The 15963-nt window shown below is 39.9% G+C and overlaps 1 protein-coding gene across 15 annotated transcripts in view; it reads right to left on the bottom strand.

The window, feature by feature from the left end:
* The window catches only part of ADD1 (adducin 1), a 66643-nt gene extending 53725 nt beyond the window's left edge, over window positions 1-12918 (bottom strand). For 4 of the 15 annotated variants that reach the window (XM_074865634.1, XM_074865632.1, XM_074865638.1 and 1 more), the window contains exon 1: window positions 12751-12913. The gene's annotated coding sequence lies outside the window, so the exon portion shown is untranslated. Of the gene's footprint in view, window positions 1-12054; window positions 12219-12750 lie in introns of those variants that run through there. The other 11 variants (XM_074865635.1, XM_074865636.1, XM_074865640.1 and 8 more) reach the window with 6 other exon arrangements.
* Between the last annotated feature and the right edge of the window lie 3045 nt (window positions 12919-15963).

Raw genomic sequence — 15963 nt, 5'->3', positions numbered from 1 at the left:
ATGTCACTAGCTTAAGTTATTCTTATTTATCAACCTTATCCATGACCTTTCTCTATGTCATCCTCAAGTTCCTTGCTCTCCTCCAAGTCTCAAGCAACCTATACAAGACGTACCTCAAATTTCATTTGTTTCAGTTTTTTAGATCTTTCATAATACAGGAAGAAATTCATGGAAAATCCGGACAGTCCATTATCTAGTCATTGTACTGTATGTCCTTGTTGCAAACCTGTTCTATGCAGATGCTACTGTCTACACCAACTATTCCTTAACATTTTTCACAGGGAAACTAATCTAATCCAACAAGTCTTGGAAAGGATGTACACTCACTCTTCTTTGAGGGGAGAGGGGGAAGTAAGATTTTTCTGACTTACCCTCCAAAGATCAAATTGCATGTGAACATGCATCTTCAGTTTACAAGAGAGTTTAGATTTTATGTGCTCATGAGGCACACTGCGAACACGAAAAATACACCTCTAAGAACACTTAAAAAAAGTGTGTCACCAGCTAACATGACACTATTTTAAAAAAAATTAACCAACATTATACTCATATGAAATAAGAAACTAAAATGCCAGATCTGAATATGCTGCTGAAAAAATAAATTACTCCAACGTTGATTGCATCCCTTTCAGAACTAGCTACAGCATAAGCCACATCTACAGGGGATGCTATTCTAGACCACACAATAAAAGGTTATTTCAATTTAAGACAACTGAGCAATACTCAGCTTCAATTTTGACAGATAAATGAATTTCAGAAAAATCAAAAAACCACATATAAAGTCAGAAAGCTTTTTCTTCTCTCCAATGTTTAACAGTATATTTTCAGTTAAAAAACAAATTACCTGGTTCTCCAGAAAGAGGAAACTGATAAGGTCCAGGGTCATATCCATTAAGCAAATCGGAAAAAAAAAGCTTGGCTTTTCAGTAATTATTTCTATTATTTCTATCACTTCAAGGCAATAACATTATTTACTTTAATCTGACACCTTTCAGTTACCATGACAAATCCTATAGTCTAGCTGAAAAACATACTTTAAGAACAAAAAGTCAAGATAATAAACTTTTACAGCTTTCTTACTACACATACATTAATACATTCTTTCAAAATACCAGTATTCCTAAATATATTCTCCTCATTCCAAGATCTTTAAAATGACATCTGCTATGTCATCCACTCTTTGGAGACTATTACCAAACAGTTTCAGACCTTGGATTTTTTTTTTTATTACATGAGACTGTCTCTAGTTCACATGTGTTTAACAGTAAATGACAAGACAAAATGTCTAAATATTAAATTTACAGATACTAAATATACACATTAAATATACTTTAATCAGTATTCATGTAATAGTGAAAACCTCCTCAAGCTTTAAAGTATTAACTATTATTTATTAGCTTTCAAAATTGTAACTGGCAAGCACTTTCCCCCCAGAATTCCATTTTGGGATGTAACTTAGCTAACATTAACACTTAAACATGTGCAAAATGCCATTAAGTTGTTGATGTTATGCCTATATAATTATTTACCATTCACATTAATCATTATGTTTGAATACAGCAATTTAAAGGAATAAGATCTAATTCTCAGTCTTCTAAATTAGTTCTCAAAACACTGAAATACTATTAAACTTGTGAATAAAGAAAAGAAATCTAATTAAGCACACAGATAGGGCTAGACACTGCTTTGGCAATTATTTATACCTAAAATCAACAGGAAATTCAACAAACAGCTGAAGGGAAGTCAATAATACACATTAAGCACAGTCAGGAAGGAACCTTTCAAACATCATTAAATTTCTACCCTGTCCTAACCAAACTACTTTCCATGCTTGAACTTCCTTCCAAAAATTAAGCTTTCTAGATGAACATTTAGAAGGAGTAAGTAAGGCAGAGTTAGAGTAGAAAAATATAAAGCAGATACTCAATTTCTGTCTCAGTTTCTGTTCATATAAAAGAACATATCCAGTAACATACAGTACTGACATAGTGAAACAATTGCACAAGTGAGCATTTACAAGTTTCCTCTTGGGTCTGAAATACCTCAGCAGGAACTAAAGCATGATTTAACACGTCATAACAATTTAATAAATTAGAAAAATATTGTAACCTCAGGCAACATTAATTCTCCACAATTAATGTCTTTCTGTCAGGGAGAAGGCAGTAGAACCCTTTTCTTTGTCAAGTTTCCTTTAAAACCACCAATTGTCTATTATGCAGAGACACAGGAGTGTCTCTCATTAGTGCAAACACAAGCATAAGTCTTCCTCAAAAAATTACATTCCAAGCTTACTAGATGGACAAACTCTTAGAGCAATATATAGGAACAGCATGGCAATACACAGCAACATGGTATACGGGCTTTTCACCACATCAACCCTTCAGCATGCAACAATTTTTACGTTTTTTTTAAACAGCTCAAAGGAGAATTCTCAAAGGACAAATATGAAGACAATGACATAGCTGTGTATGTGTTGTGGGCAGCTTCCTTCAATCACACAGGACAGCACAAGAAGAAAACAATACATGGCTCAGTATTAAATCTGTTGAATTACTCTGTGTTGATTTAGGGTTTCTTAATGCAAAACATAACACATATCCACTACATGAGATTTAAAACATCCTACTTGTCTAACATCTATTATCCCCTGATATAAGCATTTATATACTTCAGAAAGCAACTGGTCTATTTGTCCAAGAAACAGACCACCTATGTACCTACTGGTCTCTGGACAGTATCTGGTCAAGTTACTGTATCGTATGTGACTAACAAGACAGGAATTATGGGAACAAATGGATATTCCAGGTCAAGGAGTTAAATCCCAAGGTACTGTGGAAAATGACGTTATATCCCTCCCCCCTTATGTAAGCTAACCAGCTCATCTTAAAGGCACTCTTATTCCACTACTCCTAAGGGAAGGATGTTGCAGACTTCTATGCCTCCGTTGCTTAGGAACCATCTTTTCTAATTTCCAGACTAGGTTTATTCTTGGATAGTTTATACCCATTTGTTCTCATACCTCAAGCTTAAGAAGCTCTTCTTACCCTCCTGTGTTGTTTCAATCATTTTTATGAAGAACGACCTCTTTCATGCTTTGTTTTCCCAGATCAAACAAGACACTCCTGGAGTCCCCCCTATGGAGCACATTCTCCATTCCCTTAGTCATTCTAGGAATTGGTTGCTGTACCTCTTCCAGTCCAAATACCCTTTTCACTTGATGGCGGGTGATAGGAATTAGCTACAATATTCCAGATAAGGTTTCACCAGTACCAGAAAAAGTCAATACCACTTCACTTCTTTAAAGGAAAATATTAGTAGGGCAATGACATCATACTTGTTATCCTAACACTTTTTACAGTTGCTAAATTTGATAGGTTAGTCATCCTGAAGTGTTCTAAGATCATCTTAATTTTTTTAATGCTATTGAATATCACTCCTTTTTCTACTGATCATGTCCTAAGGTCTCAACTTTCATTCTGCAAAACCATTTTTTGTATTGATAATACTTGACATCTGATGAGAAAACACGAGATTGGCATAAGAAGTAGGAATGCATCAATGTTTTTAATGAAAATACTACATCTTGAAACTGACCCTTGACAAATTCCACTACTAATGTCCTTTCAATACATCACCTTCTGGTCATCCAGTTCTATCTGTACTCAACACATCCTGACACCATTTTAAATAAATTTTCACAGAAACATCACTCTAGTTTTAACATGGAATCATACTACACATTATTGACTCCTAAATTAAGAGGTCAGCTCTAACCATGTATCCTCTCCAAGAAGTCAGGTGTCTCAAAAAGAGCCATTAGATTTTGTTGACAAAGTCTTCCTCTGTTAAGAGCTGTATCACTTCATACCCATTTTCATTTTACCTCCATACAGAATAGCTTCTCTTTCTAAATTTAAAGAAATCCCTGAATATTAAGGTCACGCTAATGACGCAATAACTATCCCCAACCACCTTTTCCTCTCAACATAGTGATTGATTACTTTTGCTGCTAACCAGCCATCAAACCCTTCTGCCTCTAATTACACAGACCACCTACTTCAAAACTCCAGAGTAAATATTACACAGTCCCACTGATCTGCACCCTTTAAGTTCGACTTCATCTTTATGGAAAACATTTTTATAACCTTACTTCAGTAAGATCTATTTGCCAGTGCTCATGTGTTCAAAACTGTCTTCACCGAAAATTAAGGCAAAATTTTCATGTAGTCTTTCAGCTGTACCAAAATTATTTTTAGTCTTATTTTATTGTCCCCATGCTTCCTGACAAGACAGGTGATCAGACTTTTTCAGGTTTTCTGCTTACTCCTGATGCTCATCTTCAATTTACTATTAACCTTGTTAGATCTTGCATCTCCACTTTTTCGTATATGAAAAAAAAATTTGGTAAGAGCACAAATATTTTATACAGTTGCCAGAATTATCTGCATTTATTGCTATATCAGAAGTTCAGCCATGCCAGAAGTAGCTCAAAGCACCTCATCAAATAATCCCTGAACATTGCTGTAAAACTGGAATTGCAAGAACATTTGTATGCTAAACTAAGTTATGGCCTTTGCAATCTGAATGTTCACTTCTATAATTACAATTATTAACAGCTTTTCATAACACTCAGAGACAGGTTTGGGTCTTTTTTTGCTTTAGTTGGGCCTTTGCTTGCCTTTTTTCCCCTCTAAATGACGTATGCCTAAAACATGAATAAAAGGATTAATGCCACAGGGTCTCCCCAGAGTTAGAAAAAGAGAAGGCAAGTTAAGGCTGCTTAATTTCAGCTTTACCTCAGATGTTACATCCAAATGAAAAAAAAAAAAGCAACAACAAAACCTGTATTATCAATATTTTGTTTGAGAACACACTGCACAGCTATTACAAAACTTACTTGAAGGGAAAAAAAGTCTGCAGAAACAAGGTTCAAATTTAGGATTACTATAGCAACAGAGAGGAGGGAGGAGAAAATTACCAGATTACACTCTCAGATCATCAAATCCTTGAAAGAATAAATTTAGATTTGAGTTTCAGTCGAATGAACTGAATTTATCCTATTCATTAAAAATTAACACATCAAATTAAGGATTAAATTAAACAAGCAAAAACTGTAATACAAGTAGTAAAGTAACAAATACAGAATTTCGGACTGAATGACCTAATTTTTCCTTCTACCATTAAATATTTGGTATCACAACAGATCTTCCAATCAATAACTTATAACAAATACAGTACTATTTAGGAATGTGTTTAGTCCTGATTAAAGGTCTTCAAATCCTCTTTTTCTTTGCAATCTGCCTCATTCTTAAATTAAGTGACCCCAGTAACTACCGTTACTGGATACTATATACAGGACACTATTCCAATATCAACAAATACCATACTTAAGTTAACGTTTGAAAAGAGAGCAAGAAAAATAGTAATCTCAGTCTTTTTGTGAGACCAACTATTTCAATACTTTAGCCCACTCCCATTAGATGGGATCCCAAACCCATTAAATATGCAGCTGAAGTGGCAAATGCAGCTAACAGAGGTTTATTTTTGACATTGTGAGCTTTGCTTATGGCATGGAGGGGTGTCTCCCCACTTTAGTGGTAAGTATTGACCCATAAAGACTCTAAGCCTCAGGCAACTTTTCCACCAGACAGAATGTTCAATTAATCAGGCTGCCCTCATAATTTGCAATACAGCCTAGGTCCAGCTTTTCTGGCTGACATTCAGATTTTAACCATGCTTCCCAGCCTTCTGTTCACCACTTCTGGCTTTCGTTGACCAGCTGCCAAAATGCTCTTTATTTTCTGGTGGCTGGGCAGGCCAGAGAACAGTTTGAGAGACTACCTTCTTCCAATTTGTGCAGCAAACCGTTCACTGTGTTCTCTGTTCTTGGCTCCTCCCCAGATTGCTGCAGTGAGGGAAAACTGGAGGATACTGGAAGGACTATCATTCCACAACTGTGAAGCAAGGATATAGGAATCTTAACTGGGGTTTCCTTGTCGTTAAATCAACATCTCCATTAACAGATTGCAACTGAGTCAAAGAAAGTGTCCTACATCAACAATAAAGACTACGGCAGATCCAGAAGTCCCACCTATCAAAATCCTTACCCTGTGCTGCAATCACAAACATCCCCTCCTTCCAGGAGAGAGGCAAGAACCTCAGTATAAGCTGATCCACATAACTCAGCAGCATCAAAATTAGAGCAGGTTCTAAAGTAGATTCAAGTGGGAAAAACACACAGGCAGACATTCAGTTACAAGTAGCAGCAATCAAAGAGAACAGGATGGTCCTCCGAGTCCAAGGCACAGAAATCCACCACCTTTCCTTGACACATAAAAGACATAACAGTTTTCCCTTCCATCCAAACCATGTATGATTCACTTGCTTTGGGAAAGCTCTCAAGAATTTACTAACTTTTTACCTAAATCCTTATACAAGCAAACAGGGGAAAAAAAAAAAAAAAAAAAAAAAAAAGATTAATTTCATATGTAGAGTTGAGATCTAAGCAAACATCAAAGATCATTATTGATTTATTCTTCCTGCCTATTGATAGATTCCAAAATAGTTTAATACTGTACTGCAAATGTTCTACATAACCAAATAAATTTTTACTGTATACTTCTGGCCACCAACACTTTACGAAAAATAATTTACAAAAACCAAACACCACTGTCCTGACATCTTCATCCTTAATTCACTCAGAAAAGATATAGAATTGTTCTGAAATGCTTTCAAGTTATCACTTAAATCCAAAATTACCAGAGTATCTTTGAAAATTCACCATCTAATTTTAAGTCCAAGAGGGAGGGAAAAAAAAAAAACGAAAAACCCCACACCTTGCTATATATACTAGTAGGCTTAAAAATTATATCCATGGTAAGAAAAGAAAATTTACTTTGAAATCAAAATAGAATCTTGTGTTTTACATTGAATCTGTTATTCAAATCACATGGAAAATTGAAGAGACATTTAAAAATAAAGCAACAGTTTAGTTGTGTAGAATTTTACCTGAAAATCATGAAAAACTTTTCAGTAACTGAAAGCACCTGAAGAAAGATGACAGAACTAATGAAACAGTATTTCCTATCAACTGAAGTCTCCTATGCTTCCCTATTTATCCTTTTTTATCCCAAGTCCTCATGCTCCCTGCCACATCCTGCAGGAATCCATCCTTGCTCCTCCATTCACCTGAGCCCAAGCGGAAAATACACTATGACTCGTTCGGAGCTACCCCTATACTGACTGACAGGTAAGTGTGTAATGGCTACACAGTCAGATGTTCCTGCTCGTCAAAACAAATCAGGAGCCATGTCCCTTTCTTCATAGGGGCACAAGTCTGGCCATCAGATTATCCCATTACTGGCAGAAACTTTGTATGTTTGAAGTCACCATATTCCTGTTAAATTTACTGAACATAGCTAATAGGTTCAGAAGTTGAAGAGAAAAATAAAGTCAGTCCTTTTAACTCTGGAATACTCTAAGATGTGCTGATGCAAAAATTACTATGCAAAACTTTGCCAGACAAGATTTTCTGAAGAAAAAAACCAAGTATACTGCATTTCTCAGTTAATGCACAACAGCAGCAACGTCATCTTTTGCTGAATTTTAGATGGAATGGATGTTTCACATGCTTTATAGATTTTCAGCAATATTTTGTGGTGACAACACCTAAAGAAATTGTTTTGTTTGTTAAAAGACAACTAAACTCAAAGTACACCTTATCCTTCACCTCCACAGTCACAATACAGGAACAGTAACTTTATGCTCAGTAGTATATAATAAAAAAAAAACAACAATCAAAACCAACAAACAAAAAAGCCGCAAAAAACCCACAGAAGATAATCTTCACGGGTCAAGGTTTTCCCAGACACTTGCTGGTTTAATCTGGGATTAGCTGTAATAAAACTGAAATAGCATATCAGACCTCTTAAGATTCAAGATCTAAAACAAGACGGAGATAAAAAGCATAGAAAGCACCACAACGAGAATTTGAAATTTGTAAGCACAAAAGGAAAACAAACACAAAATAAATTAAGTTTCTATGACTGCAAGTCAAATTACAGTTTTTAGTCCAGGGTTGCTTTTACATGTTTACTGATTCCAAACAAAAACTGAGATCTTACGTATAGTAATTTGATTTCCCCCTAATCTTTGGTGCATAAATATACCACAACAACTTAACATTTATCTACTCATTTGATGTGAAAGTATCAAAGATACCATAAAGCGTTACTGATTAACTGCATTTACTGCTCACTGTTTCCATGACCACTTTTCAGCAATTCAGTCAGGTATATGGAAGAAAAATAACAGAACTCTGAAATATTTTACTCCCTATCTTTACAGATTTCATGACTCAAGATCTGAAAACCATACATAACATATGTTGTAAAAATCAGAAATTTTAAAAGACAAAACCCCAACACATTAGTCAAAGTGAAAAGGAATATTTTATTAGTCTGAAGAGCATGGAAACTTGAAATCTCAGTTTTAAAGAGTAGCTCTTAATATCACAGTTTTAAGATTAAATTGAAATGCGCTTTCATGTATGTTGACTTTTTATTAATCTGCAGGGAAAACCACTCAAATAAGTGATAGTGAAAAACTCTTTTGATGTCCCACTTGCTAACACAACTCATCTGAGGTTGAAAGGTTGATCTTTCACTGAATAATAACTGCATCCAACAGAGCAGGCAGAGATCATTTCTCAAAATGCAATCTAATAAGCAAGGTCAAAAGGAGGAAGTTAGGAAGGTGCTGAAGAAGTTGTTACTCCTGTTTGGCTACGCCTTCAAGGACGACATTTTCAGTTTCTTCTTAACGGTCAAAGAGTCAATCCAGCAAAATCAGCAAGCATACATACTGGTAAGCCAGCCTGACTGGTAGTAGTTATTCAAATCCACCTCTACACTAAAACTTAATTTGCCCTGAAATGATGAACAGTTAGACTTTAAAATTCCCCAAAGTAGCAACAATACTTAAAACTTTATTCAAGACCAGGTCCGATGGTTAGAATGTTAAACTGGAGCGATCGTGACAAATTACATCATCTCATGTTATACCTGATTTGAAAAGCAGTAGTGGAAAGGGTGTTTGCTGGAGTCTCTGCCCTTACAACTTTTGCAACTACTAACCACTAACATTTCTGAACTGACAAGACCACAGTAAACAACTTCCTCCAACTAGTGAGGAAAGAAACCAATTATTTGCTTCAGTCTGACTAAAGATTGTCAAGATTATTCTCAATAAACAGATGCTTACTGAGATGGTAACAAATGTTATCATAAAGTTATGTTTAACATTCCATTAAATTACTATGGAACCCTGTTATTGTACACACAATACTTCAAAGTGATAGGAAAAGTAACAATAGAAAAAGGTAATTTTAAACTAAAGATTATCGTAAATCAAAATATCTGTATAACCAGTACTTTTAAAACATTACTACCTCTAATGAAAAGAAGCTTTCCTCAGTAAATAAACTGGTTTACATGATTCAGACTTCACCCCTTCCTTTACTGACAGGTTTGTACAGCTACTGTTCTCAGCCCTACCAAAAAGGAGTATTTTTATAGAGAAATGTTGTGTAAGTGGCAAGACTGGGTAATGTTTCCCTATTCCACTGAGAAGGCTGCTTAAATTATATTAATGAAAATTGCCAAACTTGGGTAATCTAGGATCTTATACTATTTTAAAAAAATGCCTGCTTTTGAATCTGTTACTATATTAGATATATAATTTACCAGAAGAGTTTTAGACAGGTTCCTCAGCACATGTCAAATGACACGCACAGCCGAATCAGAAGTTTAAACTTGCATTCATACCTGCTCACAATCACTTTTTAAATATAAAGCACCTATCACTCCAAAAGTGTCTAAGAAATATTTAGTTACGGTATGAATTACTAATACAGTGCTATTTCAGAGATTGCTTTCTGCCATGCAGCATGGTGCAAGAGTAAATTCTGATTTAAAAGCCATCAAAATCAGAAATTTAGCTTTATTTTATTACTTCATATCCTTATGCTTCAGGTGTCCTCACTGCACAACAAAAGCAACACTTTTCTGATATGCTCTCCTTCATAAAAGTCGTGGGCAAGTTTTGTTACTATGAATTTTTCCCTCAAAGCAGGACTGGCTCATTTGCATAGCAACAGTTTGGGATTTACAAATTACTCACTATTCACCACTACTACAGTTCTTAAATAATTAAGAAAACTATTTCTACAACTCAGAAAAGAAGTGGGTGAAAGCTTTACTTTCTAGCCTCCTCAGAGTTAAAGCGCTTGTCACACAGAGGTTGTATGCTTACTAGCGATTAACATGCTAAGCATCCTTCCCCTAGTTCGAAACCTCCGGTTATAATATTTTATTCTATTTATTAACAAAACTGGCAACTTCAAAATTCAGCTTTTTCCTCCTATAGCAAGTCATGGGATGTTGGGTGAGGAGATTTGTTAAAGCACTCCATGCTGGGAGGCTACCCTTCAAAAACCAAGACCTGAATGGGGCAGAAGTAGCTATATCCTTGTTCCTGTGAAACGCTCTCAGTGCTCAAATGGGTTTGCCCACATAATCTCCTCAAGTCATCCAATTCCGTACATGCAAAATAACATTTAATATTGATGGCGAATCTCAAAGAATGAGAAGAGTTGAGTCATTTTCTGTTGGAGACATCTAGAAAGAACTGTCACAGAAAAACACTGATTCAGTAAATGACCTTCATCACTCTACAGCATTAGTGAACCATACTCTAATGAATTTACTGGCACAACATGCTAGCAAAAGCGCTTGTTTCAGATGAAGCACAAATGCTCAGATTTCTCACACCATTTTATAATAGTCAACCATAATAAGAAAATATTCAGGCAACACAGTGTTTTTTAGCCAAAAAACCTCATACAGAACTCCAGTAAAACTACAAGATACTTTAACATGCAAACATAGTAATGCGTCTATTATCTTGCTAGAGCGAATATGGAAAAACTTAAAATTGTCTCTTCCTCAAAACTCTAAGAAAACTACCAAGTTTAAATTTCATAATTGAGGCAAACTACATAGAACATTATGTTCACCTAAGACTATTTTTACATGATCACATCAAATCTGCCTACTGAATATAAAGAAATACCAAAGCCACCTGCTCCAGAAGTCCAGTCTACAGTTGCATTTTTTCTCACTTATTATACAACAGCTCTAAAAAGAGTATTTCCCTCATTGAGGCACAGAATTGTTACATCAATCAATTTAATAACTAAAAATGGAAGCTTATTTTTGTAGTTTGTTTTCCTTTATTTTTAAAATATTTTCTTCTATTAAAAAAAGAATGAATTTGCAGCAGTTAAGAACTGCCAAGTATTCTGTTAGCACATTCACTCACATTACACGATCCCAGAGCCGTGAACAGCCTGTCTGTATGGAGGTACCTGTAGCTTTCAGCAAAGCGTACAGAAATTATCTAGCAGCAGTTGCAGTTTGACAATTCATAAACTGAAGGTAGACATGTTTTGTAGAGCTCCGTATAAGTCACCATGCAAGAAAACAGAACACTTTCGGTATATGATAATGTTATGATCTGTAGCAACTTTCTTAAAAGCAGAGAATAAAACAAAACCAGCAATTAGCTTAACACCACTGAGTTACAGCAGTATCTCATGAAAGATTTAAACCCGGTGCTATTCCTAACCCCCATCTCAGTACAGCCATGGATATTTTTCCAGCTTGACTGGATTTTCCCCCTCCCTAATTGCTAGTTTTCACTGAAGCCAACATAGATTAAGAATCAACCTTAAAAGCAGCATAGAGACTTTGAAGCAGCAGAAAGACATGTGACATTTTGTATCGAAAGCAGGCACTGGAAATGCTAAAATATAGATACCCCTTCCAGCAGAGGAAACAAAACTGCCCGTCTGCTGCTGCTGCTGCTGCGGGTACCCCGCCAATCAATAACACCGCACAAACGCATCACATCTCCTCCTTCATTCCTACGTCCTCTGCGGACGATTATTTGGACACCCTAACGCCCGCATTTCGCCAAGCCTAATCAGCAGGTCACCTCGCAGACTAGAAGAAGGGGCAGGTGAAGCAGAAGGGCGGTGGGGGAAGAGCCAGCAGACGCATCGCTTGGGTGCAATGGAGATTTAAACGCTGAGCGGCCGCTTCCTGCGGCAGGAGCATCCCACCTGGCTCACCGCGGTGGGCACGGGCAGGGGGGCCGTCCCTCCCGAGAGCTGGCTGACAGGAACCGGCCCTCCCGCCGCCCCGTCCCACTGAGCGGTTGGAGACTACCTCGCTCTGCCCCCCGCCGCCCCAGAGACCCGGAACCCCCCCTCCCCGCCCCAGCCCCTCACCGCAGCCACCCTGCGAGCAGCGGGCAGCTGTTTTCCCCCCCACACACACACACAGCCCCCCTCCTCCGACCCGCCCGCTGCTTGTTTTCAAGGCAGAGACAACCTCCCCCTCCCCTGCCCTCTCCTCCCCGCCGCCCCGGGCTAAACGAGGTGGTTCTAGCGTCTGCGCCCCAGCCTCGCCTCCCCCCCCGTTCCCCTCCCCGCAGCGTCTGCGCCCCTCCGCACCGCCCGCCTCCCCCTCACAGTCTGCCCGCCGCCAACGGCTGCGCCCCCGCCCGCCCCCCCGCGCCAAGACCGTTAACGGCTGCGCCCCTCCGCCGCTCGCGCGCCCCCGGACCGTCACCGGCGGCGCCCCTCCCGCGCCTGCCGCCACCCCCGCGGCCCTCCCCGGCAGCGCTCACCCGAGGGCAGATGAGAAAGGGCGGCAGGAGGGAGCTGGAAAGAAGGGGCCGGTGCAGACGGTCCCCCTGACGAAGCTGTCTCCGCCGCCGCCGCTGGCCCCAGCTCCGCCCCCCGGCGCTCCGCTCCCTCCTCCCCCACAGCCACCGAGCGGCCCCAGCCCCCACCCGACAGGGTGCGGCTTCCCGAGGCCGCAGGCCAATAACCGCGCCGCCCATTGGAGGGCGCACGCTCGGCGACTAAGCGGCTCTCCTATTGGTTAGAGGCGGGTGGGCGGGAAGCGCGTGAGGGGAATGGCGGGGAGCGGTGGCGGTGCCTCGGGAAGCCGCAGCCAGGGCTGCACTCCCCGGGCCGGGAGCCTGCGGGAAGTGCTGGGGGATTCCCGAAGGACTGGGCAGAGGCTGAGAAGAGCCCCCGGCACAGGGAAGGGACGTCTTGTGGAGCTGGATCCCCTCGGAAAGGAGCAGCGCGTCGTCTGGGAAGCTTATCATACAGCAGGCTGAGAGATAGGGGCAGAAATCAATTGCTAAGGAAGCATTACGATAAAGGGTTCTTTCACACCCAGCAGCGACGGTATCTAATCGCTGGAAGCTCAAAACAAGTCACGGTCGATCCAGAAGCACAGATACCCAGCGAGAGTAGTCAAGCTTGAGAACCGCGTTGGTGAGCGTTAGAGACATCTGTCAAAACTAAAGGTATTTAAGTCAGTCGAATATCCTCCGGATGTTAAACTCCAGTCTAATGAGAACTTGTATACTTGATTCAGGAAGTGTGTGGATATATTGTACAGCTTGTATGTAGGACACCTGATTAGATCTTTATAAATCATCCCTTTAGGTCTTCTAAGTCTTTTGAAGAGCTGTGTGGCTAGTAGAACCCCACAGTTTGTTAGTCACTGCAAATAAAGTGCAAGCTGTAAAGTTAACTTGTTCTGTTAGCTGTTCTGTTATTTTCTGTACATTTTTACTATCATTTCTATATTATTTTAAGACTACCACTTTACACTTAATTTTGGAAACTGTTGTTCAGAATAGTGCCTGCTCAGGTCAAAGGAAGATTTGGGGGGCTGGGAACATGCTTTCAGAAACACTAAACTCTTTTCTGTTACCTGTACCTCCTACCCCCAAGTTACCCACATGATCAGAAAAAAAATAGTATCTGCTAGCAGAACCTGATGGGTGTCTTCAGGAGCCATAAACTGGAAGATGGGAGGAATCTAACCTGCTCCCAACCACCTCTATGGAGGAAACACACTCCACTTACCTAGTTCACGCTTTCTGGCAATTAATCTTCATTTGTTTACTGTTCAGAATGGAAAAACTGGCCATAGACATATACATAAACTTCTGTGTGAATTCAACAACCAAAACTAGTGGTTTAGTTGTCAAGTGATGACACAATGATTATGGCACATCTGATAAGAAGATGCTGCTGGACATAGATCTGCCTCATCAAAAACATCCCACAATAGGACATGTGTTAGTGTAATTACTAATAATTAGCAAAACATGTCTGAACTTTTTTTGTAAGAACTGTTGCTATAAGCCTAAGACATTAAAGTCACTTCACCTGTCTAGTGCTGAACCCTGTTAAACCCGGTGGATGTGTTTACATGGAAGATAGCATACTTTGTCCCTGCTCAAAGTCTACTCAAGGAGATTTGCAGGTGCTCTGCACCTGCAGGGTCCAGCCACCTGCCTCACGCATTGTCTTCCCCTTGGCATGTAGATGACCTTCTGTCAAATCTCTCCTTTGTCTTGGCACTTGGCTTACCTCTCTTTCCTTCCCCCACCACGGCATTCAACACATAAAGCCCTCTTTCTTCTTGTCTGCTAAAGTAAATGGAAGAATGGATCCACGTTAAAACTAACTCAGTTAAAAAAATACTGCTTTGTTTTAAAATGAAGGGGTTTCCTCTCCAGCTCAGTGCATGGCTGTAAGACCAGCAGTGCCAAGAAAGAGGGGGATGTTGAGGACAGGAGCAGTGCCCAGAGACTAGGGGAGGGCAGGGTCATTTCTTTCCCTAGCAGCGCTTGGCATAAAGCCTTTGTGTAACCACCGGGTGCGGTGTCACAAGCAGCTTAGGCTGATCAAAGGATGTGTTTTGTCATTGCACCTGTTCGCTCTAATGATGAAATGCTGCAGAAGAATGCTGTTCCTGTACCCCTCTCTTCTGCTGTCCTACTCTGTGACCTGCCTAAGGTCGCAGGTTCCCGCTGTCCCCTTCCAGCCTTCCCCCCCCCACCCCTTGCATCACATCCCATCACCACGAGCCCAGAGAAGATTTTGTTTCACCTGGCTAATCTGATGGAAAAACTGGGGGGTGCGGGAGGGGCAAGGCCAGCTTTCTGCTGAATCAGCCGGCTCAACCAACTCACCTTGCAGCCCGAGACTGCTAAAGCTGATGCAGGGCAGTGTTGATCTTGCCTGTTCAGTTTTTGGCCTGACCAGATTCCTGAACTGCCTCTACCCAGCTGCAGGAACAGCAGCGCTGGTGCAAAGGCAAAGGCAGGATTATCTGGATAGAAACATAAGGGAGGGTGCATGCATACTGACAAGTGAAAGCAGTATGTGGTGCTGCAGAAATAAGGCATCAAAGACAATCTGAAAAAGCACTGCTGCATTATTTAAGACACGATGAACTTGACTGTCTTAACTCTTACCAGCTGGGTTTACAGCATTACAGCTACAACAAAAGGTACAGTATGAACCACACAGTGTTTTTCAGCCCATAGCATGTGCCTCCTTCAAGATCTTTGCACTGGTGATGAGGGGTCTGGGAAAACGACCAAGAGAAACTCATTGCCAGTAGGCTTGCACTTACCGTATGCACATCTGCATGTGTGCTGGAGAATGGTTACTGGCCCTTCAAAAAACAAAAAAATACTACCACATATTTACAGACAGCACAGCGTTCCCACGAGAGGTGTCAGAACGTGGTACTGTTTAGGCGGTATAGATGTTCCACGTGCCAACTCATCCACAGTAAGTTGTTTTCCTTAGCAGGCTCCAGCACCAACAGCACCGTACTCAACTTAAATCATGCAGTCTCAAATAAAAGAGTCAATACAAATGTATTCATGTACAAATTATTTTAGTTTGGCTTTACTAGGTATCAGAAAAATAATACTGTTCCATTATTTTTACCCAACTGACCTCTTTACCTGGCGTTAGCACTCCTTGGTGATCAAACTGTTTACAACTACCTGTGAGGA

This window comes from Strix uralensis, chromosome 4 (assembly GCF_047716275.1).
Source record: "Strix uralensis isolate ZFMK-TIS-50842 chromosome 4, bStrUra1, whole genome shotgun sequence".
Classification (NCBI taxonomy): Eukaryota; Metazoa; Chordata; class Aves; order Strigiformes; family Strigidae; genus Strix; species Strix uralensis.
Note: the sequence above shows the minus strand (reverse complement) of the source record. Positions and strands in the feature narration are given on the sequence as shown.